The 27,884-nt window shown below is 43.2% G+C and overlaps 1 protein-coding gene across 4 annotated transcripts in view; it reads right to left on the bottom strand.

Moving 5' to 3' along the window:
- CDH18 (cadherin 18) overlaps positions 1-27,884 on the bottom strand; it is a 605,089-nt gene that overhangs the window by 421,245 nt on the left and 155,960 nt on the right. The gene's annotated exons all lie outside the window — the stretch shown is intronic.

Genomic DNA, 27,884 nt, shown 5'->3' with positions numbered 1-27,884 from the left:
AGGAAGGTGATTCTCCCCCTGGGTCCAGTAACTCCCCAGCCTCTCCTGAACTGCAGAGGCTTAGGGCAGAGCGGCGGAGGGAACTGGTTTCTCCCAGGAGGAGTGCTCGCCTTAAGGCCAGGAGAGGCGGGTCTCCTGGGGGCCGGGACCGCCCCTGGCCTCAGAGAAGATAAAGGCCAGTCAGCCCAGTCCCAGGTTGCGGGAGCAACATCGTTGAGTACCTCTCCTGCCCGGACCCAGACCTGACCCTCCAGTGTTCCTGTCCCCCCCCCCCGGCTTCCTGCTTCGGACCTCGCCCCACTCCTTGTGAACTGTTTCCAGGCTAGTGACCCAGGACCGGACTTTGACTACGCCAACGGTAACCTTCCCCCCGGGACCAGCACACCCAGGAATCCCTGTGGCAGAGGGCCTCATTGCACCTATCCACAGTGGTGGAGGGCCTCACCGGGTCTTCCTGCAGCAGCAGAGGGCCCCACTGTGCCTGCCCTTGGAAGTGGAGGGTCTCCAATAAACAAACAAACATCCTTTTTAATATGGAGAAAAGCTATTTAGGGGGAAAATAAAAACAGCAACAATTCCTCCTCCCTCCCCCCCCCACCAGTTGGGGTGGGTGTGAAAGAAGCACTTTCCAATTCTTTGCTTATGTTCCCTGTTTACTTTGCTGCTGGAGCTGTTGAGTTTTTGAGAGCAGGAAGTTCTACTGAAAGAGTTGGTTTATATGCTTGCAAGTGGTTAAAATTGGCCGAGGAAAGGAGCAAGAAAGATATTGGTGAAGCTGAAAGGGTTTGCTGGTTTGTGTGAGGGCTTATGTCATTTCTTATCTGTTAGGAGGGAGGAGGGATTCCATAGAAACCAGAAAACACTAAAATATCATACATTAAAAACTTCCCTGAACAGGGCTGCCTTAAGATGTCTTCTGAATGTCAGGTAGTTGTTTATCGTTTTGACATCTGATGGGAGGGCGTTCCACAGGGCGGGCGCCACTACCGAAAAGGCCCTCTGCCTGGTTCCCTGTAGCTTTGCTTCTCGCAATGAGGGAACCGCCAGAAGGCCCTTGGCGCTGGACCTCAGCGTCCGGGCAGAACGATGGGGGTGGAGACGCTCCTTCAGGTATACTGGGCTGAGGCCGTTTAGGGCTTTAAAGGTCAACACCAACACTTTGAATTGTGCTTGGAAACGTACTGGGAGCCAGTGTAGGTCTTTCAAGACCGGTGTTATGTGGTCTCGGCGGCCACCCCCAGTCACCAGTCTAGCTGCCGCATTCTGGATTAGCTGTAGTTTCCGAGTCACCTTCAAAGGTAGCCCCACGTAGAGCGCATTGCAGTAGTCCAAGCGGGAGATAACTAGAGCCTGCACCACTCTGGCAAGACGGTCCGCGCGCAGGTAGGGTCTCAGCCTGCGTACCAGGTGGAGTTGGTAGACAGCTGCCCTGGATACAGAATTGACCTGCACCTCCATGGACAGCTGTGAGTCCAAAATGACTCCCAGGCTACGCACCTGGTCCTTCAGGGGCACAGTTACCCTATTCAGGACCAGGGAGTCCTCCACACCAGCCTGCCCCCTGTCCCCCAAAAACAGTACTTCTGTCTTGTCAGGATTCAGCTTCAATCCATTAGCCGCCATCCATCCTCCAACCGCCTCCAGGCACTCACACAGGACCTTCACCGCCTTCACTGGTTCTGATTTGAAAGAGAGGTAGAGCTAGGTATCATCTGCATATTGATGAACACCCAGTCCAAACCCCCTGATGATTTCTCCCAGCGGCTTCATATAGATGTTAAAAAGCATGGGGGAGAGGACGGAACCCTGAGGTACCCCACAAGTGAGGGCCCAAGGGTCTGAACACTCATCCCCCACCACCACTTTCTGAACACGGCCCAGGAGGAAGGAGCGAAACCACTGTATAAAAGTATCCGCAAAGTATCTGTTTAGCTGAGCTGCTGGCTGGGAAACCATCAAGTCTCAACCTTTTGTTCACCAGTATATAGTGGTACCTCGGGTTTCATACGCTTCAGGTTACAGACTCCGCTAACCCAGAAATAGTACTTTGGGTTAAGAACTTTGCTTCAGGATAAGAACAAAAATTGTGTGGTGGCAGCAGGAGGCCCCATTAGCTAAAGTGGTACCTCAGGTTAAGAACAGTTTCAGGTTAAGAACGGACCTCCGGAACAAATTAAGTACTTAACCCAAGGTACCACTGTATTGCCTTGCTGAAACACTTATCACAATGTTATTTCAATACCAGTAGTCAACTGTATGGGAGTTTATCTCACAACCCTAATTCACACAAAACCATAAAAGACAATAATCCGAACCTCACCGGCACACCAAGGAAGTTAGTTAGCACGTATCACAAATGCAAATCACATTACACAGGAGCCCTCTTCAGAAGAACCCCAACCATACCCCAATATGAGGTTGGGTAGAAAGCAGAACTGTTCCAAGTGGCCTTGCTTCCACATCATACCTGAAACACAGTTCTTCATCCCTCCTCCCCCTCTCATTTGTACAGCATGGATATTTCCCAGATGCCCCCCCCCTCATTATCACCCGGTGAGATTCAGTGCTGAATGGTGATCTGAACTTTTCGTTCCCCCAATCGTAGAATGGTCCTGCAGCCACAATATCATGCTGGCTTTCCGAATGGAGCCAACAAAAATTTTCCTCCTGGGGCAGACAGTAGTTTTGGGGTACAATTTCATGAGCCAGCACCAAACAAACTTACTATCTTCTTTTAATTAAAAATATATACATATATATTTTGCAAATATACATATACCGGTACATTTTGCAATGCATTCACAGATTTCATGTACAGTTTCAGACCCTCCAAACGCTCCTATTTTTGCACGAACAGTCCCAGATTCACAGAAGTCATCCCGGTTTCTGATTTGATGCTGGAATTCCTTGGGACATCTCTATTTTCATTGGAGAAATGTTGGAGGGTATGGAGTTATCTGACCCCCAAACCAAGGAAATAAGTACCCTATACATCCTTTAGAAGACTTCTGAAGGCAGCTATGTGTGTGCTGGCATTATCAGGGGTATAAAAAGAGAAGCATGAAGTTATATTGAAATTACTAATTTATATGTCTGACAAAATACAGAGGGAAGCTCCTACAGGAAAAAGAACTGGGGGGTGATTCAAAACATAGCCATGCCATGCATGCAGATAAAAGAGACAGAACCCATACCATTACTTCCAAAGTCACTATAGTTTTGACTCCATAACTGGAGAAGTTTGTGCTGTAGTAGAACTGTGTTATTGAAACCTTGCATATTGAAACCTTGAAACTATCATCCACACATTTTAGCCATCGGAGTACTTTGCTTCTGGTGTGTCCTTGGTAGGGCAAAACATAAAGAGGGAACTCTCCTATAGATTGGAGCATTAATATTTATGCTTATATAGAAACAGTTCAAGCTTAGCTGGCATGAGAAAAAAACTCTTCGATTTTGAGGATGCAAAAGTATAAAAAGCAGATTTAAACCCATACTCTCTTCTAGCTGGAAGCGACTGGATGATCAAAATCAGTGCAGTATCAACCAGGCGGTACCTGGTTTTGTCTTAAACTACTGGCATTGAGTTGTACTTCAAACTTTTCATTAGGCACAACACATCAGGCAGTATTTTCCACCCAAACTCCAATAAACCTGCTTTCTTTAAAAAAAATAAAAATAAATCAAAGTTATTTTTCCTCGTTGCACATATCTGAATCCTTTTTTAAAAAATACAAAACTAAAAAACTCTGCTGGCTGTTGATTATTGATTGAGGCACCTCATAAATACTTAGGCTTATTAAGTGTCTATATAGCTCCCTGACAGAGTTCTTAAATGCAGGCCTGGGGCTGAAGCAAGGTTTCTCTTTAAGCTGAGAGAAGGGGAATTTCAGAGGCTGTGTTGGGCTTAAGAGGACGGCACACTGTTAATTCACTCTGGCTGTTTACAACAAAGTCATAACAGTATGACACTCTGTGTCGAGAGTGTGAGAGTGAGTGACAAGTCATTCCGTAGGGAGTCTGCTAAGCACTTTGGCCACTCTGCCTACAGCTAGCCCATAACCAAACAAATGTTGTGTTTGGTGCATCCAGTATACTGAGCCACTACTTTCTGGACCACACAAACAGAAGCACCCAGCAGCCTCCTTCTATTATTACATACCCCTCAACTGTCCTGATTTCCACTGAAGCCCTCCTGGCTTCTGATTGTATCCTGGAATGTCTTATTTCCCCCTCCAATGCTGCTACCATGCTCAGGGAAGAAAATGAGGGGACACTTGCAGCCAGTGCTGGGGCTTGCAGTGGTGCCATGTCAACTAGTGGTCCAAAGTCAACTAGCTTCCGTAAGAGCTTGGTATCGAAAGACACAAGTCCTTATTTTCGTCAGCGGAATATTGGAGGGTATGTTGCTATGATTAGTCAATCTAGTTGTCACTTTATGCCAAAGCCTCAAGCTGACACAGAATGGAATAGTAACAAAACATCCAATGCATTGGAAGAGCAATCAAAAGGAGAAAATGCAACATGAACCAGCTGCAGATACAATACACACAAATGCACTGTGTCATCATCATCATTAAACTTAGGGCGGTTTATCAGATTTGCATGATTCCTGAATCTCAAGCTGAAATAGTCCACTTTGGAAAGTTTCAGTGCTTGTCCAAACTGAAGTAAGTTCTCACCAAAGCTCCCTGAAATGCAGCAGGAACCTCCAAAATGAATTTAGGAATATTTGGGGCAGTTTTGGAATTATTATGTTCTTCTAATCTAAGCCAATCTGATGCATTTTCACTGGAATGAGAATGATCACATGAATAGAAGGAGGAGGAGGAGGAGTTTGGACTGGATATCCCGCCTTTCACTCCCCTTAAAAAGGTAAAGGTAAAGGTACCCCTGCCCGTACGGGCCAGTCTTGACAGACTCTGGGGTTGTGCGCCCATCTCACTCAAGAGGCCAGGGGCCAGCGCTGTCCGGAGACACTTCCGGGTCACGTGGCCAGCGTGACATCGCTGCTCTGGCGAGCCAGAGCCGCACATGGAAACGCCGTTTACCTTCCCGCTGGTAAGCGGTCCCTATTTATCTACTTGCACCCGGAGGTGCTTTCGAACTGCTAGATTGGCAGGCGCTGGGACCGAGCAGCGGGAGCGCACCCCGCCGCAGGGATTCGAACCGCCGACCTTTCGATCGGCAAGTCCTAGGCACTGAGGCTTTTACCCACAGCGCCACCCGCATCCCTTCACTCCCCTTAAGGAGTCTCAAAATGGCTAACAATCTCCTTTCCCTTCCTCCCCCACAACAAACACTCTGTGAGGTGAGTGGGGCTGAGAGACTTCAGAGAAGTGTGACCAGCAGCTGCATGTGAAGGAGCAGGGAAGCGAACCCGGTTCACCAGATTATGAGTCCACCGCTCTTAACCACTACACCACACTGGCTCCCAGGAGACACCACTGGCATTTTGTTAACACTATGTTGTTGACACCCCGTCCTTTTGTCTTTAACTGGTTATCCAGCTAGTGAGGCAGAGATGGTGTGATGAGTAACTATGTCATTTGCCCCTCCCACATATTACATAAACTGCCAGAAGCACCCATGCAGAAGTGGGAACTGCTAAAATAAAATGTAGATGAACAATGGGAAAGTATTCTCAGAATACTATGTGACTGAGCAAAGAGGTTCTCAGGGGTGAAGGGTAATGTGCAGCTCTCCTCTCGTCAGATTATAACAAAGTGGTTGCCTTGAAAAATTATGCTGCTGTGCTGGTTTCATATATTGCTCTCTGCCCTCATAACTGAGAAAACTGCATTTTCTCCTCTACCATGCCCATCTAGTCTGCTGCCTCCGCCGATATATCAGAAATGATAATAACCCAAAGAAGAAAATGAGGATATACTGAGATTACTTCACATAGCCTGTGCAATAGTTGACAAGCATGGGGAATCCCAGAAGCATCACTATTGCCCAGAAAGCATGACCCCATCACTGACTGAGTTGGTTCCTGAGAGGCAACTCCCAGGGCAGATGATAAAACCTTGCTGAACCTAGGCTGCTGTGGGCCTACTCAGTCCTAGATGAGGGGCTTCCTGGCAATGAAGCCAATGACCTATTTAGTCCAGCATCTCACAGTGGCCCACCAGATGCCTGTGGACCACCCACAAGCAGGACCCAAGCACAACAACACTCTCCCTTTCCATGGTTTCCAGAACCTGGTATTCAGAAGAACTGATGCTTCTGACTATGGAGACAGTGCATAGTCATTATGGCTAGTAGCCATAATAGCATTATCCTCCTTGCTACCTTGCATTTTACTATAGTGCTGCTTTCAGTTCCACAGGCACCTTGAACTCCATATTAAGGAACAAAGTTGAGTTATAAATGTACTTAAATACAATAAACAAGTGCAAAGTGCCACAAAATTTTCCAGGACACTGCATTCCAATTAGCTACCAGGCCTACTTCCAGGCCTACCAATATTGACCCATAAAGCCTTTAATGGCTCAAGACCACAATACCTCAAGGACAGCCTCTCCCCATAAAAACCTACTTGAGATCATCATCTTGATATGCCTCCTCCATGAGAGGTTTGGCGAGTGCCAATATGAGAATGGCTTTTCTGTAGTGGTTCCCCATCTGTGAAATGCTCTCCTCAGGGAAGCTTGTCTGGCACCTTCATTCTACACCTTTAAGCACCAAGCAAAAACATTCCTCTTCAACCTGACCTTGGGCTGCTTAAAAGGTAAGGGACCCCTGACAGTTAAGTCCAGCTGTGAACGACTCTGGGGTTGCGGCGCTCATCTCGCTTTACTGGCTGAGGGAGCCGACGTTTGTCCGCAGACAGTTTTCCCAGGTCGTGTGGCCAGCATGACTAAGCCGCTTCTGGCAAACCAGAGCAGTGCATGGAAATGCCGTTTAGCTTCCTGCCAGAGCTATCTACTTGCACTTTGACGTGCTTTCAAACTGCTAGGTTGGCAGGAGTTGGGACCGAGCAACGGGAGCTCACCCCGTCATGGGGATTCAAACCACCAACCTTCTGATCGGCAAGCCCAAGGCTCAGTAGTTTACACCACAGTGCCACCCGTGTCCCTTCTTGGGCTAATTAACATCCTATAAATGAATTTGTGGGCGGGGGATTATTGGTTTGGTTTGTTCTTCCTTTGTTAAGAATTTTGTGTTTCTATCCAGTATTCTTATGCTGTGAACCACCCTGCAATCTTCAGATGAAGGGTATTATATAATTTTAAATAATAATAATAATAATAATAATAATAATAATAATAATAATAACAACAACAATAATTACCCCTCTCTCCTGCTTTTCCATCCCCCGCTGTCAGTCAGAGTGTTCCATTGTCACTAAAAATGCTGTGATTTTTTTAAATTATCACCTTGATTCTTTTCTAAATGGATTGTGTAGTTTTGCAAACCTTGGAGTACCACAGTCTGCTGACGCCCCCCCCCCCTTTATACCTATTTTGGCTTATATAGGCACTGATACTCTGAGGATTAGTACACAGGATGAATAAAAGTATACTAACCTAGAACTGCAAGGAGAATGCTCACACATTGTCCTGGTAGCTGAGAAAATGCACATTATATATTTAAAAGGAAGCGTAGTTGTGAGCCCCCGATTTCAATATCTGGGAAGGGGTCCCATTGCTCCATGTATCAAAGGTTTAGGAAATATTGCTATGAGTTCCAGCTACCCCTTTCCACTGTCATCAGGATGTGATCTTTCAGCTCTAAGTTGTAGGCAAGTTAAATATAGACACATTGAACATGAAGAACGTTGCATGTAGATGAGGCTACATTTCCTAAGGACAATCATTTAAAGTGACAAAGGCTTAATCTTAAACACACTTTTACTAAAGTATTGGGAAATATGGAATAGAACCAAGAGATAATTAGCACTTGAGCTTTCCTCTGGAAGAGACCTCTGGAAAAAAAAAAGGAAAGGTAATCTTTGCTTCTTTTCTATGTAACCCTTAGAGCCTTTAATCTCTGCACATCACATAGTTTCCTGAATCTTGCTGTAGGATGTTTAAGCTGAAGGGCAACATGTTCAGAGCAAGGCCAGTTTCATCTCAGTACTTTTTACAAATCCCACAGATATCTTAAAAATACAAGTTAAATGGGAGGGTTTGGGAGGGGTGGTGAACTAGGCTTGCAATAGATAAAATCCATCTGTTTGGCTGCAAATGATATGCATGTGCACACATGCGCACACACTCAAGCATGTGCACATGTCAAGATTCTCAGAAGAAGTCAGCCAAAATTAAGCAACGTCAAATCCCATTGATTTCAGTGGAGAAGTTACCATTTCCATTGAAATCAATAGGATATAAATATATTTACCATTAGGGACACGAGTGGTGCTGTGGGTTTAACCACAGAGCCTAGGGCAGAACATTTGATGTGGGGGGTATGGTACCTCAAGACGTGAGACCAAGCACTGTGTAATTTAACCCACTGTTCATATTACACCAACAAAAGCACCATGGACAGTTCTCTCAGCATTGCCTGGAAGGGAGCTTCCAAGAATGGACCTCCTTCTACAAGCATAGACCTTCATCTCTTCTCATGGAGAGGAGAGCTGCCATATCATATGAGATGTCTTATATAACTTTTATATGTAATCTACATTTATTGCACAGGTGAATATGTAGGAAATTTGCTCAGATGATCACAGAAAACCTGACAGATTACAGCTAATGTGCTCATTTTAATGAATTATTCTAGAAAAATGGTATCCAAAATTGCCAATATAAAAATGAAACTGCTTGAAATGGGCATAGAAGACTTGCACTATAAATAAACTTGAACTTCCCATTTGCCCCTAAAATATATCTTCAAATGGCTGCGTACACACTCCAATGTGCTCCCACTGTTGGTTTAGGAAGTGGTGTACTTATTAATTTGTGCTTCATCCATTCATAGTTTCAGTCATTCAGTCAGTCAAAGTTTGGAATCAAGTAAATTACAGACAACAGTGATAGATCAAATAAATGAAAGCACTGAAAATCTATTCTTAAAGTAAAAATAGAAGAATAGTTATATTCAAGGTTAAATCACTAGGAGAATTACAGCTTTCAAAGAGAAAGCTGTTCAGGTCCCCATAATGTCAAGAAGACAACCATGATTCATGCTATGGGAACTCATAAATTCTGTTTGTTAGAGATTTCACTCATCTCTCACTGCCCTGCTTTTCTATAAATCATGATCAAAGTGACCTATAAAAAGAAGAAACCTCAGTAAATTACAATATATTTGATAATCATTATTATTATTAAAATTCCCAATAAAATTGAAGAGATTATATCAGCAAGTTTACATAGAAGAATCAAAATCACAAATTCATAAGTACCTGGAACAGATCTAAAAGCGGATAAAGAGAGATCCTCTTCATGGGCCATTACGGAGTCAATATCAGCACTTTAAATTGAGCCTAGGAACAAATAGATAGCCAATGAAAGTTCTATAGGGCTCAAAGTTATTTGCTCTGATTAAGACCCTGGCAGCTGAGTTCTGGACCAATTTAAGCTTTCATGCTGTCTTCAGAGGCAGCCCACACACATCCCGATGAGAATAGTACAGTGCTGTTTAACTTGGGAATGAAGAGGATCATCAGCAGGTAAAGCAGCCAAAGTTGATGGCACTACAAAGCCCAAGACACTACAACCACCAGACATGCACTGTAGGTGAGAGTACTCCCATAGTGATCCTTCAGAGTGAATAATGTCCCATTCACAAAAGGTTGTAGCCCTCTGTTCAAATAAGAATTCTCAACCAATAACGCACCCATCTTGTCAGAGTTAAGTTTCAGTTTGTTTATTAACATTTATTAACATTCATTGCCAAACTGATTTCAAACACAGGTTCATGATCTGTAAGCTCTCCTTAGGATCAGGAAATAGAAATGAAAGATTTAGATCTGAGTAATATGTGTGGGTGGTGCTGTGGGGATGTGGGTGGTGCTGTGGGCTAAACTACAGAGCCTAGGGCTTGCCGATCAGAAGGTTGGCGGTTCGAATCCCCGAGACGGGGTGAGTTCCCGTTGTTCGGTTCCAACTCCTGCCAACCTAGCAGTTCAAAAGCACGAAGTGCAAGTAGATAAATAGTGCTGCTGTGGGAAGTTAAACGGCGTTTCCGTGCACTGCCGTGGTTCACCAGAAGTGGCTTAGTCATGCTGGCCACATGACCCGGAAGCTGTCTGTGGACAAACGGTGGCTCCCTCGGCCAGTAAAGCGAGATGAACGCCGCAACCCCAGAGTCGTCCATGACTGGACTTAATGGTCAGGGGTCCCTTTACCTTTAATATGTGCATACTGATAACACATCACCAAATCTTTGGCTCAGCTGCCTCCCTAAAAGAAGCACCTATTTTCTCCTTAAGTCATGGAGTTTTTAGTACCAAGAGTAAGGGTTGAGCATACCCAGTCAGCTTGACTTCTCCATTTCTCTCTGTGCTGAGGTTGAACAAGCTGAAAGGTATTCACAAACGAGGGAATCAGAGGTATATCCAGTGCTGATCCTGTTAGAACTTAAGTGTTCAACTTGGCATGCATATAAATGTCTTTATGTGCAAAGTATTTTGAAAATTGGTCATAGCCAGCTATGAAGGGTTTGGGTAACTCCCCCAAGGGCCTGATTGTAATAATCTTCTCACCACCATTTAGCAGAATAAATTAGCAATTTGAAATGGGAAGATTAACAGGATGATACAGAAAATGCCTGCAGGGTCACATATCTTAGCGAGAGTAAAGGGGCCTGATTAGAAGACTAAGAAATAATACCTCTAAAAATAAATCATAAAGCTTAAAGAATGTAACAGTTACCTTGGTTCCACAAAATATGAAACAATACCTTCAACTGGTTTTTAAATGAAAGCAAGTTTTAAAGGCACACATAATTATGCTTTAAAATTAATTTCTTCCCAATCCCAATTTGGGATATAACACAGGATCCTCTGCTCCACTTGCCTCAGGTTCACTGACCCCTGACCCCTGTTAGGTTTCCTGTTATTCTTCTTATTCTGGACAGCTGGACTAGCATGAATGCTCCCAACAACAACAAAATGATGGCTTGCAGTCCAATTAACATGATTTCTGTTGTCACTGATTATTTCTTTCTCCTGAAATCCAGCAGGTTTGCTCCCTCGGACTCAGCTAAACAACCCATCAGCTGTTTAACCAGTATACATATATTCTAGACAACCACATTTGAATGAAAATCCTTTGTACTTTCTTCTAAAAAGACCAATTGGTCCGAATGAAAGAATATGTTATCTCACTTGCTGTATGTTTTTTCGCAGTGAAATGTCTTGTTATTAAATTCTCCACAGACCCTTAGAGTTCAGGTACTTGTAACAGCTTCAATTTCTTGGCTCAGGTAACCTATTACTGAAAAAGGGTTCTAACATTTAAAACAATGTGGGAATAGCTGTTCTCATTAAATACTGTCAGTCAGTGTGGGGTGAGTTATTATGCAAAATACATATCAAGAACTGGACAGAAATCACAAAACCGACTTCAATTATAACCTCTGCTTGATCCTATCAAAAAGCAACTTCCTGGAATGGAAAGATTTCAAGGGCAAATGTTATTTATATTCCACTTTTAAGACCAGGAGAGAGGATTAGTTATCAAATAATTCTGGCATGTGCACAACTTCAGCAAATGGTCTTTAGACAATTGTGAGGCAATCCTGCCTCTAACTTCTAAAGGTCATCTTGGATTCCCTCCTCCTCTAGTAATAATAATAATAATAATAATAATAATAATAATAATAATAATAATTTATTATTTGTACCCCGCCCATCTGGCTGGGTTTCCCCAGCCACTCTGGGCGGCTTCCAACAAAGATGAAAAATACACTAAAATGTCACATATTAAAAACTTCCCTGAACAGGGCTGCCTTCAGATGTCTTCTGAATGTCAGGTAGTTGTTTATCGCTTTGACATCTGATGGGAGGGCGTTCCACAGGGCGGGCGCCACTACCAAGAAGGCCCTCTGCCTGGTTCCCTGTAACTTGGCCTCTCGCTGTGAGGGAACCGCCAGAAGGCCCTCGGAGCTGGACCTCAGTGTCCGGGCAGTAAGTGAGGAATACTATTCCCTAAGCACATGCAACTTCCATGCAGCATTGGTAGTAGTTTATCTCCTTCCTCTTTCCCATGGGCTGCATCTTCCATAACTACTGCATCTGGTTGGTCTCCTCTTTTGACAGAGTAGGAAAGTGTCTTGAAGATGACATGGTGGACTCATCCTATGGCTCTAGGAACCTGCATTCAATATGTATATCCACCACCATTTTGGTGCAACCCTTCTTCCACCGATAGTGCCGGAATATGAAGCTGGCAGTGTATTTTGAATGGAATAAATGTACAATAGGCTGTTTCTAAATTGTACTCTGAATTCAATTCAGGAGCATGATTCATTGGAAAACTAGAAAATGTTTCACAGAAAAGAAAATGCCCAGATAACTCCTAGAATGTGGTCTTTCTTAGATCCCTTGTGCGCAATACAATTACACTGGAAGAGTTTCTCATTCTCCATGCCAAGAAAGCACTGAGGTTCAGCTTTCACCATTCTAGAATGTTGCTTCATCTTGAAAACTGCATATCATAAACAGATTTGGCAACCAAAGCTCTTAGACACATAGCCCTGTCAGCCAGCAGACATGAATGATGGGGCTAATAAATGCCTCTGCTCCAAACGCTTTCTAAGAAGCAGAAGATGGAGCCAGAGTGCAAAGGCAGCAAAGCATAAAGGCTTCTACATCAATCCAAGCCAAGAGTGCTTTATGTTTCTGAATTCAAAACTATTGTATGGGCTGTTGTTGTTGTGTGTATAACACTAAAACAAAATGAAAGCAACGGGAAAGCGCAACTGAAAATTGAAATAATCCAGAACAGAAAACCAAAACAGAAGAACGAACAAAAGCATATGAAAACATGAGTTAAGCTTTTTGCAGAATGTCAGGAACCAAACATGCGGTCTTGGAAGAATGGCTGGTGACAGCTTTGAGAAACCCTTGAGAAGCTGGATCCCCTCATGGATCTGTGAGGTTCCAGTAGGCTTAAAGGTAAAGGTAAAGGTACCCCTGCCCGTACGGGCCAGTCTTGACAGACTCTGGGGTTGTGCGCCCATCTCACTTAAGAGGCCAGGGGCCAGCGCTGTCCGGAGACACTTCCGGGTCACGTGGCCAGCGTGACATCGCTGCTCTGGCGAGCCAGAGCTGCACACGGAAACGCCGTTTACCTTCCCGCTAGAAAGCGGTCCCTATTTATCTACTTGCACCCGGAGGTGCTTTCGAACTGCTAGATTGGCAGGCGCTGGGACCGAGCAACGGGAGCGCACCCCGCCGCAGGGATTCGAACCGCCGACCTTTCGATCGGCAAGTCCTAGGTGCTGAGGCTTTAACTGATGGTAAAACTAAGTTGTCCTTGAGTTGTGGAAAGGTGTCTAGAAGTCTTCATTTTTGTTTCCCCAAATACCTTCCAAATAGTGTCACTCTGGGGCATTATAGGGAAATAAAATGGTGGCCTGTTGCCAGAAAACACTTGATAAAAAGGGTGAAAGCTGCCAACAGGTGACAGGTGCTGACACCAGGCCTTCACTGAAGGGTGTTCTGCTCCTGCAAAGTAACGACTGAGAAGCTTCTTCTTCTTGGGATGCCAATGCTTCAGAAACTGCAGGAAGGTTCACGAAAGATTCCCTGAGATCACCGGATCCAGACAATAGAAGATTATGTGAGCAGTAGCCCCAAACACATTGGCAATTCCACATATCACACATTTAAAACACATTCCCCCAGCCCACACAAAAGAACCCTGGGAACTTTAATTTACTCTTCACAGAGCTACAATTACCAGTAGTTTTATCAGACCACAGTTCCCAGGATTAGTGGTGGATTTGCATTGGGGTGCGTATTTTTGGTGGGGTGTGCATTAGATGTATGGTCTGTAAGCAGCCACTACCCAGCTGCCACATTCATCACTAGCTACTGCTTCTGAACAAACCTTAAGGGAAGCCCCATATAAGATGAAGAAGAATAGCCTAGTACAGTATTGAGGTTACCAATGGTTCCAGCTGGTGTATCAGCCAAGGGTGATAAAATATGCTCCTTAGGCCTTTGTCAGGAAAGATAATATGTTTGTGTGTGATGTTAGAAAAGGAAAGAGAGCAAACAATCTGAGTAAACTCAAATATTTTAATTTTAAAACAGCTGTTGCTATTAAGTATTTGCATTCTCTTTGCAGAAACCATGCATGTCATCTGTCGCTTAAGACTTTTTGTCTTCTGAATTCATGCTGTTATGTTCAAGGAAACCCAGTCTATGTTAATTAAAATAATTTCATGTTGTGGAGTAGGCAGTAGAACCTTGCATACCTTGTTTTTATTCTTCGTTCCTGAAAATTAAGTGAATAGCAGCATCTGCTGCAATAGAAATAATTATTTGGTTTTTTGAAAAGGACAAAAGACGCCCACAATGCACAATGAAGAATGTTACATATTTGTGTTCCAGGAGTGTAATTACTTTTCCATAGTAGAACTCCACAAAAGCATTTAATTTTTTCCATCCTCCTGAATTATTTCTCTCTATTAAGTTATATTTTACTCTTGCCACTTCATTAATTTTAGTAATTCTTCCAGTTTTTGAATTCCATGTACATTTTTACTCAGTTCTGAATGCTTTCAAGAATTTGAAAACCACAGAATATAGAATGCATCTGGTGCTAGCCTAGCATTAATTAGAAACAACTAAATATTGGCTGCATTTGAGCATAATAATAAACTATTTATTGTTATGGGAATGAGTGACAGCAAGCCACAGGCTTGCCCCTCCCTTTTCCTCCTCTGGCATGGCTGCAAGTAGATCAGAAGCTCGCACTTCCATTTTTGCAATTTATCTTTTATGTTCAAATCTGGACAAAGTTTGGTTTGCCTTAACTAGTGTTGTTGTTGTTTTAATGAGCCAATTTTAAGATTTGGTTTAAGGAAGAAGCTTGCTTCAACCAGCCATAGTTAAGATGAACCATAGTTTAGGGTGCAGGCAAAATGCAAAACTGTGGTTTATCAAAAATGGAGGTAAAAGCTTCCATTGGTTCCTTTGTGGCAGCATGAGAAGAAGAGTGAGGTGCATGCCCAAGCTTCACTGGGGCTTATTCCCATAATGATCCTGTGTAGATTTTGTTAGGCCCAAACACTACCCTATTCTATTGGGATATACCAAATTTTCATAATGTTCAGAGAGCTTTGTGCCATTTTAGGGGTGGGCAAAATGTTCTCTGAAAGAACTACAAACCTTTAGATAACATTCATTTCATTGGACAATGCCTGTGTGGCATTTTAGTCATCATGTCTCTGTTGTAAAACCATATTTCCACATTTCCAGGCTTCTGGCTTCATTTCTCTGTAACGTAAGTGTCATGGGTATGTTTTTTTCCACAGCTACAGCTGCTTCATAGATATGGCTATTGCGGGACCAAGACAACCTGTTCACAATCACCCATTCTCTTCGCTTGAGTATTTTAACACATTAATAGTTGGGATGCCCTTGAAAATGGTCCAGACTCTACAAAAAAGTAATTGTGGCCACCATGATGTTGAGCAACATAGCCTATCACAACTGAATATCATTGGTATTACAAGATCTGCACTGATTGTCTGGATGCTACCAGGGCCGACTGAAGGTGTTGCTGCTGACATATAAAACCCAGAATGACTTGGGACTCCGATATCTGAAGAAACAAAACACCTCTCCCTTGATCAACCTGACTGGGCCCTGAGGTCTGCAAGAAAGGCCTTTCTGAAGGTCCCACCAGTTAGACATTGGGTGATGACTCAGGGTCTTTTATGTGGTGGCATCTTGGTTACTGAACTCCATTTGGCACCAACAATGCATGGAGGGGTTCAGCTGACAATCTAGCTGTTCATTAAGTATTTTGGGTGATCCGAGTAGCACATTTGTAATTGCAGACTGCCTTTCTGCTGTTGGTTTGGTGTGGGTTATCATTTTAATTTGTTAAATTGCATTTTGATGATAAATTTCACTGTGTGTAAACTGTTCTAGAGTTGTTTATGATTAGCAATGGTATATAAATCAATTGAATAAATATTATGTTGATGTTCTCCATCCAAGCAGGGTGCCAGCTGAGTGAGAAAGACCTACAGAACTGAGACCATGAACTTTAATGTTTCATTCATTCTCTCTCTCTCTCTCTCTCTCTCTCTCACACACACACACACACACACACACACACACATTGTGGGATCACACCATACAGAATTGGTTCCCACTTGGCTATAAAGGCACATCAAAAGGGCTATAATATGAATGATATGGTTGAAAAGGTGGCATAATGTGAATTGTTATGTAGAGAATCCATTCAACCTAGGGACTTGGGGTTGGAGAGCATGAAGTCCAGTTCAAATAAAATCTAGTCCTGTAATTCTGTGATCATGCTCGGTTTTTCTCCTTCTCAAAATAGACCTATTAGGCTAGTTGAAGTAAGTCTGAAAGGCATGGCCTCTACACTTGATGACAGGAGATAAAGATGGATTTGGGAGTCTAAGAAAAAGTTAGGCCTTGAGGGCGGAAAATCATATTGTGCAGCCTGTAAGATGCAGCCATTTTTCAAAATAGTTTTCCATACTTTGCTGACATGAATTATGTATTAATGTTTCCTGGTTTCATCACAAGGAGCGTATGAATATTCACAAATTATTCTCTTGTGTAACCATGAATATGCATGGTCGAGCCAAGAATGGCAAAGTGTAGAACCTGATCATGAATATTTACATCCTATATAAAGTTAAACCGTGTCACTGGATGATATAGCACCTACTCTGAGATTCCTCTCTTGGTAGTAGGTGAAGTGCTGCAATATGCTAATGAAATAACCACCATTTGGCATGGAGTTTAGTGAAGAAATTCCCTCCTTCTTTATAGTCGCAAACCTTTCCCCACCAGAGAAAAAGGGATTATTGATTTCATTTTTCAGCTGAAAGCAAATAACTCTCTTATACAGCCATTTCTGCCACCACCTTCCATCCCACCATTCCAAGCCAAACAGAAATGTGACTCCAGGAAGGAAGGGAAAAAAGAGAGGATGTGTTCATATTACTGTTTTAAAAGACAGTGAAGTTATTTTCCCCTGCTGTGTTTCAAATCACATGTGTTTGTTGCTGCACACATCATTGTGGTTGGAGGTGTCCCCAAGTTGCCTGCTTTCTATCCACACCAGTGGGCAGAGAAAGAGAGTGTGTAGATGTCTTCCTTTGCCTTACATTTTCAAATAAGATCAAATCTAGTTTGAGGGGAGAGAACACATGAAAATGCAGTATTTCTCAAGAAATTACATTATAGTGGGCAATGTCATATGCACAATGCTTCACACAGCAACAGTGGGAGAGCACTGGATGCAGAGCAAATAGGAATGTGTATGCAGCAAGTAAATTAGTTTTTAGAGTACATAGAATCATAGAATTGTAGAGTTGGAAGGGACCATGAAGGCCTTCTAGTCCAAACCCCTGCAATGCAGGGATCTTTTGCCCAACATGGGGCTGGAACCCCCATCCCTATTATTAAGAGTCTCATACTCTACCAGCTGAGCAATCCCAGGCTATAGCTAGTGGTCTGCATTTGCCTTTTTTCATTTCCAATTTTTATTCTCACAAAAGCAATGGCATGTAAATTAGGCTGAGAAGTACTGTTCTGCCCAGTGTCACTCAATGAGCTTCATGGCTGAGTGGGAATTTGGAGTCCTTCCAACATGCTACCTGCTACACTACAAATGTAGTGAACATTACTGACTTGGTGAGCCACAAGTAGTGCACAAAGTCTGACTGTGTTTGGATTGCACCTTTCATTTGCAATATTCTAGTCCTCCTTTTGTCATTACAGACATACCTCGGGTTGTAGACGCTTCAGGTTGTGTTTTTTTTGGGTTACGGACAGTTGAAACCCGGAAGTACTGGAACAGGTTACTTCCGGGTTACAGTGGTCGCGCAGAACCACTAAATTGCGCTTTGTGCATGTGCAGAAGCGCTGAATCGCAACCAGCGATGCGCAGACATGCAGCTGCAGGTTGCGAATGCTGCGGGTTGTGAACACTGCGGGTTGCGAACGTGCATCCCGCACGGATCACGTTCGCAACCCGAGCGTCCACTGTACTGCTTCTTAGGGAATGACCTGATTGCAAAGCATGAACGTCCCTAGCCACAGAAATTCAAGCGGATTATGAGATCTTTATTGAAACTAAGACATACACATAAATTATAAAAGGAAACCATATCAAAGAACGGGTAAACAGCAACAGATGGAAACTTTATTAAAATATAATCTATGCTGGCCTCGCCTGTGCACAGATTGCCATCGCCAAATATTGCTGCGTGCAAATGCATGCCCAGATCATTCAGAAACATATGGAATTTTTAGCTGTCACCTGAACAATGTTACAAAAGGCTAGGGAGAACATAGAAATATAGGGTAAGATCCAACAGAACACTAGCTGCAGCAGCAAGTATGGTTAGAATGTTAGCTGTGCTAGGGGTTGTGCAACATCTTGCATACGCACAAGGCATTTATTAGATGCTTCTGTTGTGCTGTACTAGGAAAAGGGGTCCCACTAGCTCATGCATAGATTGTTGTTGTTTTTTCGTTCTTTAGCCGCAAAGCGTGTTCAAAAATAAATCATTAAAAAATAGACATAGGCCCATTCAAAGGTCCACATAGCTAATTCTGTGGACTCAAGGGAGTGTTGGACTTGTGTTTCTCAAACAGTATCCCCCTATGGCATACAATTTTGAAGCTGAGAATGCAACCTTATACCTCACTTAACTTGAGAATGTGCCCCATCTAACTTGATAGGGACTGCTTTTGAATAAGCATGTTATCGTCTTACACTGTAAGAGAGCTTTCAAAGCTATTAAATGCATGACATAATGGTGGGATGTTCAAAAAAGGAACAAGCAAAATATGCCACTAAGGATACCCAAGACTTTGGGTGCATCTAAATTAGTTTTTCAGATCTTGGATGTAAGGCATACAATTTCTGCAGAGAATAGCTGCATTTTTTAAAAAAGGAAAAAGTGGGGTGACCAGCTGCTTACATCCTTCTTTTACTTATTCATTAAGTATAAAAATCAAACACTCAACTAGCTATATATTTCATTTAAAATTCAAAATCAGTTAGAGCCTTTCTTAGCTGTTACCTGTGCTCAGATAGATACTTTAAAGTTTCCATTTATCCAGTGGCGTAGCGTGGGGGGTGCAGGGGGAGCCGGCCACACCAGGCGCAACATCTGGGGGTTAGGGTTAGGGGGTGCAAATCCACGGGTTAGGGGCGCAAATCCACGGGTTAGGGGGCACAAATTACTTGCCTTGCCCCGGGTGCTGACAACCCATGCTACGCCACTGCATTTATCAGCTGGAGAACAGGGACTACAAGGAATTTTACTGTTGCTTTCCCATAGAGTCAGTCCTCGAAGCAACCTCCAGATTTTTACTTCTCTGGAACACAATGCCAGTTCTGTAATCACACTGTAAATACATTGGTAGGTGGAAGTCAGGTCATGAATAGGTGGAGGCAACCATTTCATGAAAATTCTTCCTGCTTACCCACTACTTACCCAATTGCCACCCAGCTGTTGCCTGGAAAGGGACTTCTCTGTAGTGGCACCTATTTTGGGGGATGTCTAGCTTAGTGTGACCCATCAAGAGAAATATTTGATGCCCTCTTGCTAATAGGCAAAGGCCTACCTTTTTAAAAAAATAAAAATGTCCTCCCAAGTGCTTGCTGGTTGAATTTCTTGTTGCTTTCATTGTGTCCCTGAGTCATGGGTTAGACTGAAGCTTACACTGCATTCCTAACCATGTATACTGAATTCAGTGGGGACGTATGTGGGATTAGAACTGCAGGTTTAGCCATGCTTAGACCCACTGAAATCTATGGGACTTAAGTTAGCAATGACTTACTGAAGAACCAGTGATTTCAGTCTACTCCAAACCTGACTAAGTCTGCATCCAGCCTTTTTAATACTTTCACATTTTATTCAACATAGTTGCGGATTTAAGGTAACTCATTTTGTTTCTCATTGTGTTTTATATTCTGAGCTGCCTTGATTGTAGGTTGCACGAGAAAGTGACAGCAACCAGTAAACATGGTGTCAGTTGTACCTAAAGCTTCCTGAAGTTGAAACAATTCAGGGCTGTTCAGTTCATGTGAATCTACCTAAAGCTTTTTTCCTACCCTGCACTTTGCTAATTGGGAAACAATTTGAACTTACATCAAGGGCTGTACATTGCAGGGGGCTTGACTTGATGACCCTTGGGATCCCTTCCAACTCGACAATTCTATGATTCTAGGACCTGAGAACATTTGGGCCCCAGCGAAAGATCAAATCTTGAGGAAGGTCACCAAACCCAAAACTTTTAGCCTTCAAACACCCCCCCCCCCAAAGGCTCTAATGTCACCTCTCCTTTCTCCTTCCTTTAAATTTAAGCATGGCAAATATATTATGGGAAATCCAGTACGAGTCTTTATCACTCCTAATACATTATGCAGCAGTCTGCGGTTAAGCAGAACCATGCCCTCCCCATCCATTTGATCTATCTTCCCTTCCAGGTTGAAATCCTTATTCTCCGAGATAAATTTAGTCTGGAGTTTCCAGGGAGGTGAAATAAATAAAAATGCCCTTTGTTGCTACAAATTTCTACTCAAAAGGTGTTCAGTGCAGTTTCACGTCTCACCGGGGACCACAATAAATACGCATCTGTTTGCCCATGTGTTAGCTAAAGGGCAGATTTTATAGTTTGTACCAGGGGAAGGTTCACTGCCTAAGGACAGAGTTAAATTTCTTCCCTTCTTCTAAATCTGCTTAGCCTCATAAGTTGAACACCACAACCCTGTGAAGGTGCACATATTCACTCCCCCCCCCCACGCCTCTCTCTCATTTGGTCATGCCTTTCTCAAACTGCAAACTTTCAGTGTTCTCAACCATCTGTTCTTTAACCTGTTCAAACATCAGCATTAAAGTTTGCGGAATCTTGTGATCTGTACTTTCCAGCTGAAAAGCACAAGAACCTGTGCCTCTGCCCCACTAATAAAATTGTGGTTTTCTTCTGCTTTTTCTGCCTGCAGTCTCTGAAATCCTTTTAGAAGCCAGATACATAAATCAGATGTGCACTAGGATGGCACATCCACATACAGTACGGAAGCTGTCTATTGATACTGTGATAGCGCCAGGGTGCCTCTATTTTACCTTCACACCTTTATTTTGTCTGTAGTCATCACACTGGCAGAGGCTAGCAGCTAATGGTGATGGCGTTTGACTGTCTGGACCAGCCTCCAGCTTCCAATGGAATGGAAAAGATGCCCCATGGCCCCAGACCAATGTTCCTACACCCCAATGCAAACACCTTAGCACTCATTAATCGACAAGAACAAGTGCACTGTTGTGACTTTTCACCTGGCACCAGTTCACCCATCAGCTATCTGTGATCCCTTTTTAGAAAGCAGCCCTTTCATCTCCACCCTTTTGTTCCTTTGGCGAGGGGAGGAAACACATTTGCAGTAGACACCCTTGCCTTTCCCCCCTTATAATTGCCTCGTGGCTTCTGTGCTTAGTGTGCTTTCAAGAAAGCAATCCTGCTGGCAATCTCTCCTGCCTTTCCTCCGTTCTGCCTGCGTGACTCTTTAAACTTCAGCTGGAAGCACATCTTTGAAGTCCACCATGCAATGTTCCTGCACAATGGAAGTCCTACTGTGACCCGGGAACACCTGGTCTCACTTTGCTTTGGGATATAATGCGCTCCCAAGTGCTTCTCCTCTGCCACTCTAATCATCTCAGCAGAAAGACTGTGAAAAATGCATATATTCCCCTACTCCATCCCCCCCTCAATAAAGGTTTGCATCAATGTGGTAAAAAAATAATTAAAAAAATCACAGTCCCAATTATGTGGGAATCTTGCTGCATTTTTCCAATTGGAAAAAGCTTTGCAGTTTCTGCATTACATGCCCCAGCTCTGGGCTGATGAGATGACAAAGAATTGCCCCACTCCCGGTGGTTCTGATGCTTTTGAGATTGAATTATGGAAAGAAAGAAACCTCTCAGAAGGGATGGTGCAACATTTCTTCATTTCCTGCCCTTCATCTCTAGTGACCAATTTTACAATCCAGCTCAGCAGAACCCTGATGGGTCCCTTGAGTATTCTCTGAAGAAATGCATTTGGAACTATGCAGCCACAGGACCATGATTAGATAATAAAATGCATTCAAGTGTGACACAAGGTTTACCAGAGCTGCTGACAGTCACTTGTTAACACTTTCCTGGGAGCGATGGAGAAGTACATATGCATCTTCACAAAGGCCCCCGAGCCTCATGTTAATACCAGTTTTTAGACTGTTTAAGGCACAAAGGCTATTTATAGACAATGGCTAAGCACTTTCCCTTAACTCCCGCATCATAATTTATTTCTCCTGCATCTCATCCGCACTGATCTTTCTTTCAAAGTGAGGGCTTAGAACTAATAAATAAGTAATTGCTGCTCATTATTCAGGAATGTCATTAGTAATGCAACCCATTGGAGAACTCTAATAAGAGTTGAAGTACGCTCAAATGCAAACTCTACATTTTTGCAGTACTCAACTAAAGGAACTGGAGGCCTCTTTGAAACACACATAAACACACACATTTTGTGATTTTACAGAAAGCTACTAGGACCATGTCTTACCCCAAGTCAGAGTGCTGTTCCATCTGTAGTTCAGTACTGTCTGTATAACAGGCCTTCCGCCAACCTGGCACCTGCCAGATGTTTTGGACTACAACTCCCATCATTCCTGACCATTAACCATGCTAGCTGGGGGTTATGGGAGTTCTAGCCCAAAATATATGGAAGATTCCAGGTTGCAGGTGGTTGTTCCACACTTACTGTAAGAAGCTATGCACCGTTTCAAACAGGGTCTTTCACAGCCCTGCACAGAGACGCCAGGCAAAAGCATATGGACTACCACTGACCTAAACTCTCTCTCCCCCCCCCTTTCTCAGCATCCTCTGACCTATATGAGTTAGAGCCAGTTCTCTCTCTCTCTCACACACACACACACCTGCAGCATTTGATCACACAGCACTTCACTGACAGGCAGTTGATTGATATCCATTTAAAACAACTGCACCCCACTTGCCACTTTTTAGTGAGCACACTAGCTACAAATCCACCTAACAGTTACCTTGTCCAGCCCACATTCTGCCAGCTTCTCCACAAGAATACCATAAGGGAGCTTTGTCAAAAGCCTTACTAACATCATGATGCACCTCAGAGTTTTACTTTATACTATTTATTCTAGGGCTGTCCCTGATTACTGGGTTTCACACACCTAGATCCAACACCAAATCTCTAATTCAGTCTAACTTGTCTAGGTTGTACAAAACTTAACTTATTTGTTTCAGGCAGTTCATTTTTCTCAAAGCTGTTTCAGAAGTGACAAAAAGAAAAAGACAAAATAGAATGCCCAATTGGCCTGAGTGTCCGTGTCTTGTCTGAAATTGATCTTCACATCTCTGCAGGTGATTGAGGAAAAGATGGAGAAGTGCAGGGAACAGGAAATGAAGATTAATAGTGCTTCTTTCCCTCCCCACACTCATCTGTTGCCAGCTCAAAGCGTTTGGAACATAGTCTATATACAGCTAGGCTCTCAAAACAAAATGCAGATCAAAAGCAAACATATCCAAGCATAATTTATGATTTATGATATCCTGATGTCAATTCTAGTTCATCTTTTAGTGTAAATTCACAGGTGAGGATTCTTCTTCTGGTGCATTTTTTCTTAGCTTTCACTTTTCATCATTAACTAGCAAGAAAAAGATAAGTATTGGACTGTATTGACTGTAACATCCAATTGTACCTATCTGAATCACTGCATGAGCAGAATGCCTTTTTACTTTAAGAATGAAACTTCCCCTCCTTCTCCTCCCCCTGAATGCCTTCTGTAAAAGGTAAAGGTAAAGGTACCCCTGCCCGTACGGGCCAGTCTTGACAGACTCTGGGGTTGTGCGCCCATCTCACTCAAGAGGCCAGGGGCCAGCGCTGTCCGGAGACACTTCCGGGTCACATGGCCAGCGTGACATCGCTGCTCTGGCGAGCCAGAGCCGCACACGGAAACGCCGTTTACCTTCCCGCTGGTAAGCGGTCCCTATTTATCTACTTGCACCCGGGGGTGCTTTCGAACTGCTAGGTTGGCAGGCGCTGGGACCGAGCAGCGGGAGCGCACCCCGCCGCAGGGATTCGAACCGCCGACCTTTCGATCGGCAAGTCCTAGGCGCTGAGGCTTTAACCCACAGCGCCACCTGCGTCCCAATGCCTTCTGTACTCACCAACAAATGTGCTCTGTGGTTTCCCCAACCACCTAGAGAAGATTTACGGGAAGGCCACACAGTGGATGGAGAAATTCCATGAGCAGAAGTTTACCCATTCAGACACTGATTTAGTTGGGTACTGTCATGAATGAGCCAGCTCCCAGTGAAGGTTTGCAGTAAACTGAAGAAAGCAGCCAGGAACAGAGAGGCTTAACTGCCATGCAGGATGAACATTGGCTAGTGCCAACTCCCCTGCCCCTTGGAATGTCAGTTGATAAGGGAATGGCTGAGAGTGGGCTGGAACCCAGCCAACGCTCTCGGGAAGTGCAAACTGGTGCAAACAGAGAAGGAAGCAGTTTGTCAGAATGGCAGGAGATTGGAGCTGAGCCAATCCCTCCTAAGAGTAGGCTAAGGGGAGGGCTGTTAGACCGGAAACAAAGCAAGAGACACAAAGTGAGAAAGTTCAAAATCTTCTGTAACTGGAAGAAGTCTTCAGAAGGGTCATCTTGATTGATGATGGCGGAGGCTGTGTTAAGCCGTCCGGTGCTATCTGTTGTTTCGACAATAAATAATCCTTTTTAATTAACTACACTTACTGTGTCATCAAGCCGCGGACTGGACTCCTGACAGGTACAATCCTTAGTTGGAGATGACATGGAACACTGAGGTCCATGACATATCCATCAAACAAACATATATTTGCTACTTGGTAGCAAGACCTGAGACCAGTGCCTCCCCCCCCTTCAAACATAATGTTTAGGGGTACTTTCATTTTGACTCAAGAAAAATCACCATTTTATGGTTCAAATTGGGAAAAATAAATACAGTAAATGGACAAAGGTACAAAGATTCACAAAACGTTTAGGGGTATGCGTACCCCTGTGTACCCCTGGTAAAAAAGCACTGCCTGAGAACCTGGAGAGCCACTGCTAGTCAGAATAGGCAGAAGTCAGCTTGAAGGACCAGTGCTCTTAAGCAGCTCCATATGCTCACATTTAGAAACCTGTATCACCATAGTAGGAATATAGTTAATCTGATGCAGAGGTTTTCAATGCTGCTGGCATAGTCTTGACAATAACAGGCAGAGAATAACTGCTTTTATTGATGAGAAGAGGCACCTTTTCAATCATTACCTCCTTGAAATGATATCAAGCTGACAGCTGGTTGTCTTGGAATCTTCTGGTGCCTAGAAACGAATAAGACTTTTTTTCTGGGTTGGAACTAAGCTAGTATCTCACCAGAGATTTGAGGGGGGGAATTCCTACTTCTAAGGCATGCCTTAGTCTGCAGAAGCAGAAGAACTGTTGAGCATCTAATAATCCATAAATATGGCTGATGGATTACATTCAGTTTGCTAGTCCACATGTGTTTCAGAACTATTTGACTGATTTTTGACTGATTTTTAAAAGCTGTAAAACTGTGGCTCTATGAAAAATAGCTCAAGGTGATAGCTAGGGATAGAGCTGGAGCAACATTTTTGATTCAGCGCCTTCCAGACATCTAGACTCAAGTGTCTAGATGTGACAGTAGCAAACTGACTGACATGGTGCGTAGAAGAAATGGAAACCTTCACAATGCAAAGTTTGCTGAAATGTGGTTTTGTTTTGTAAACTGCTGAAATATGTATATGAGACTTGACATAATTTTATTTCTGTAAACCATGAACTATGAATAAAATGTTGTGCCTTAAGTGTAACAAACTTTGTTATGACATAAAACTATTTATGCCTATTTTGACAAATAGTTTATTTTGAAAATTGTATTTTGAGAGAAAGTGCATTTACCATGGCAATCACTTGCATGTTAGCCCCATTGTCAGCAGTGAGACTTACTCACAGGTAAGGATGGGTGATTTGATTTCTCTCAGTTTCTCATTTTTCCAGCCGCAAGTTGAGTTCTGCATGTTTCCACATACATTTGCAGTTTGTTTGTTTAAAAAAGACATCATGAAAATTAATCAGCATTTTAGTGCTGCAATTTAGTATAGCATTTTTGTGTGAAATACAAATTTTGTATGAAATTTTGCCTGATATACACATTTTGACAAAACATTTTCCCTAATATAATGTGTTTTTGCATGTTATTTTCCACTACCATATGCATTTTTATACGTTTTTATCCTAGTATACACATTTTTAATGCTCATTACTTGGCTGAAGAAATCCACTACAAAATTCAAAAATGTTGCTTGTGTTTTGGTTTGTGTATTGTATAAGAAGTGCAAATTTTGTAGGTTTCTCTTTAAATGTGAACTGAACTGTATTTCTCCTTCATCCCTTTTCCCAGCTAAGTGAGTACAGGACTGCAGCTTTAAAGAAATGAATAAACAAGGGGATTCTAAGCATTTTCCCATTCCCTTTTTAAAATATCGAGGTGCCAACTTTTAGTGGCAGCTTTGGGAAATACTGGTGTCCATTTCAGAATCATTAAAAAGGATTTCCCTTTATTTGAGCATGTTACAAAGAAACTGTATTATCAGCACAGCAATGCTTCGAAACAGAATTAGCTGTCCAAGTAAAATGAGATTTCATTCCAGGGTGAAATCATTTAGCTTTGAAAACCTGGTGGCCTTACCAAGAGAGGGCACTAAAGGAGTAAAAATCCCAACTGATTATTCATCTCTCTACTGGAGCTACCACTGAAATTAACATAAAGGAAAACTGGGATGTTTCTGCTTGGATGAAAACTTTGTAAGTACAAGAGAAATAAAAATAAATATAAGGTCAGTGAAATATCTTGTGAGTTGGGGTTAAGAGGAAATGAGCTCCAACATATCCCTACCTAGGACTTCAAGTTTCTGTTGCAGGCCTAGTCACAGTGTCATTCATACCTGGGTCAATGTCTACATGTGATATATGAGTAATAACTCAGGCAAACAATTATCTGGCAGAGGGCCTTCTCAGTAGCGGCACCTGCCCTGTGGAATGCCCTCCCATCAGATGTCAAGGGAATAAACAACTATCTGACTTTTAGGAGACATCTGGGCAGCCCTGTTTGGGGAAAGCTTTTAATATCTGATCTGATGTTTTATTGTGTTTTTAATATTCTGTTGGGAGCCGCCCTGAGTGGCTGGGGAAATCCAGCCTGATAGGCAGGGTATATCTATAATTGGGTGTATATCCATTCTAGCCTCCTGCCAGAGGGCTGGAACTGCTGCAGGGTCATGCCAGGATTATGACCTCCCTAAGACACTGATCATTTAGAAAAGGAAGTTGATGTTAGCAATTCCACAAAGCTCCTCTTCATGCATTGGGTAAAGATAAAGGGACCCTGACCATTAGGTCCAGTCGTGTCCAACTCTGTGGTTGCGACGCTCATCTCACTTTATTGGCGGAGGGAGCCGGCGTACAGCTTCTGGGTCATGTGGCCAGCATGACTAAGCCGCTTCTGGCAAACCAGAGCAGCACACGGAAACGCTGTTTACCTTCCCACCAGAGTGGCACCTATTTATCTACTTGCACTTTGACGTGCTTTCAAACTGCTAGGTTGGCAGGAGCAGGGACCGAGCAACGGGAGTTCACCCCGTCGCGGGG

This window comes from Podarcis gaigeae, assembly GCF_964106915.1.
Source record: "Podarcis gaigeae genome assembly, chromosome: 7".
Classification (NCBI taxonomy): domain Eukaryota; kingdom Metazoa; phylum Chordata; class Lepidosauria; order Squamata; family Lacertidae; genus Podarcis; species Podarcis gaigeae.
This window is presented reverse-complemented; position numbering and strand designations above follow the sequence as displayed.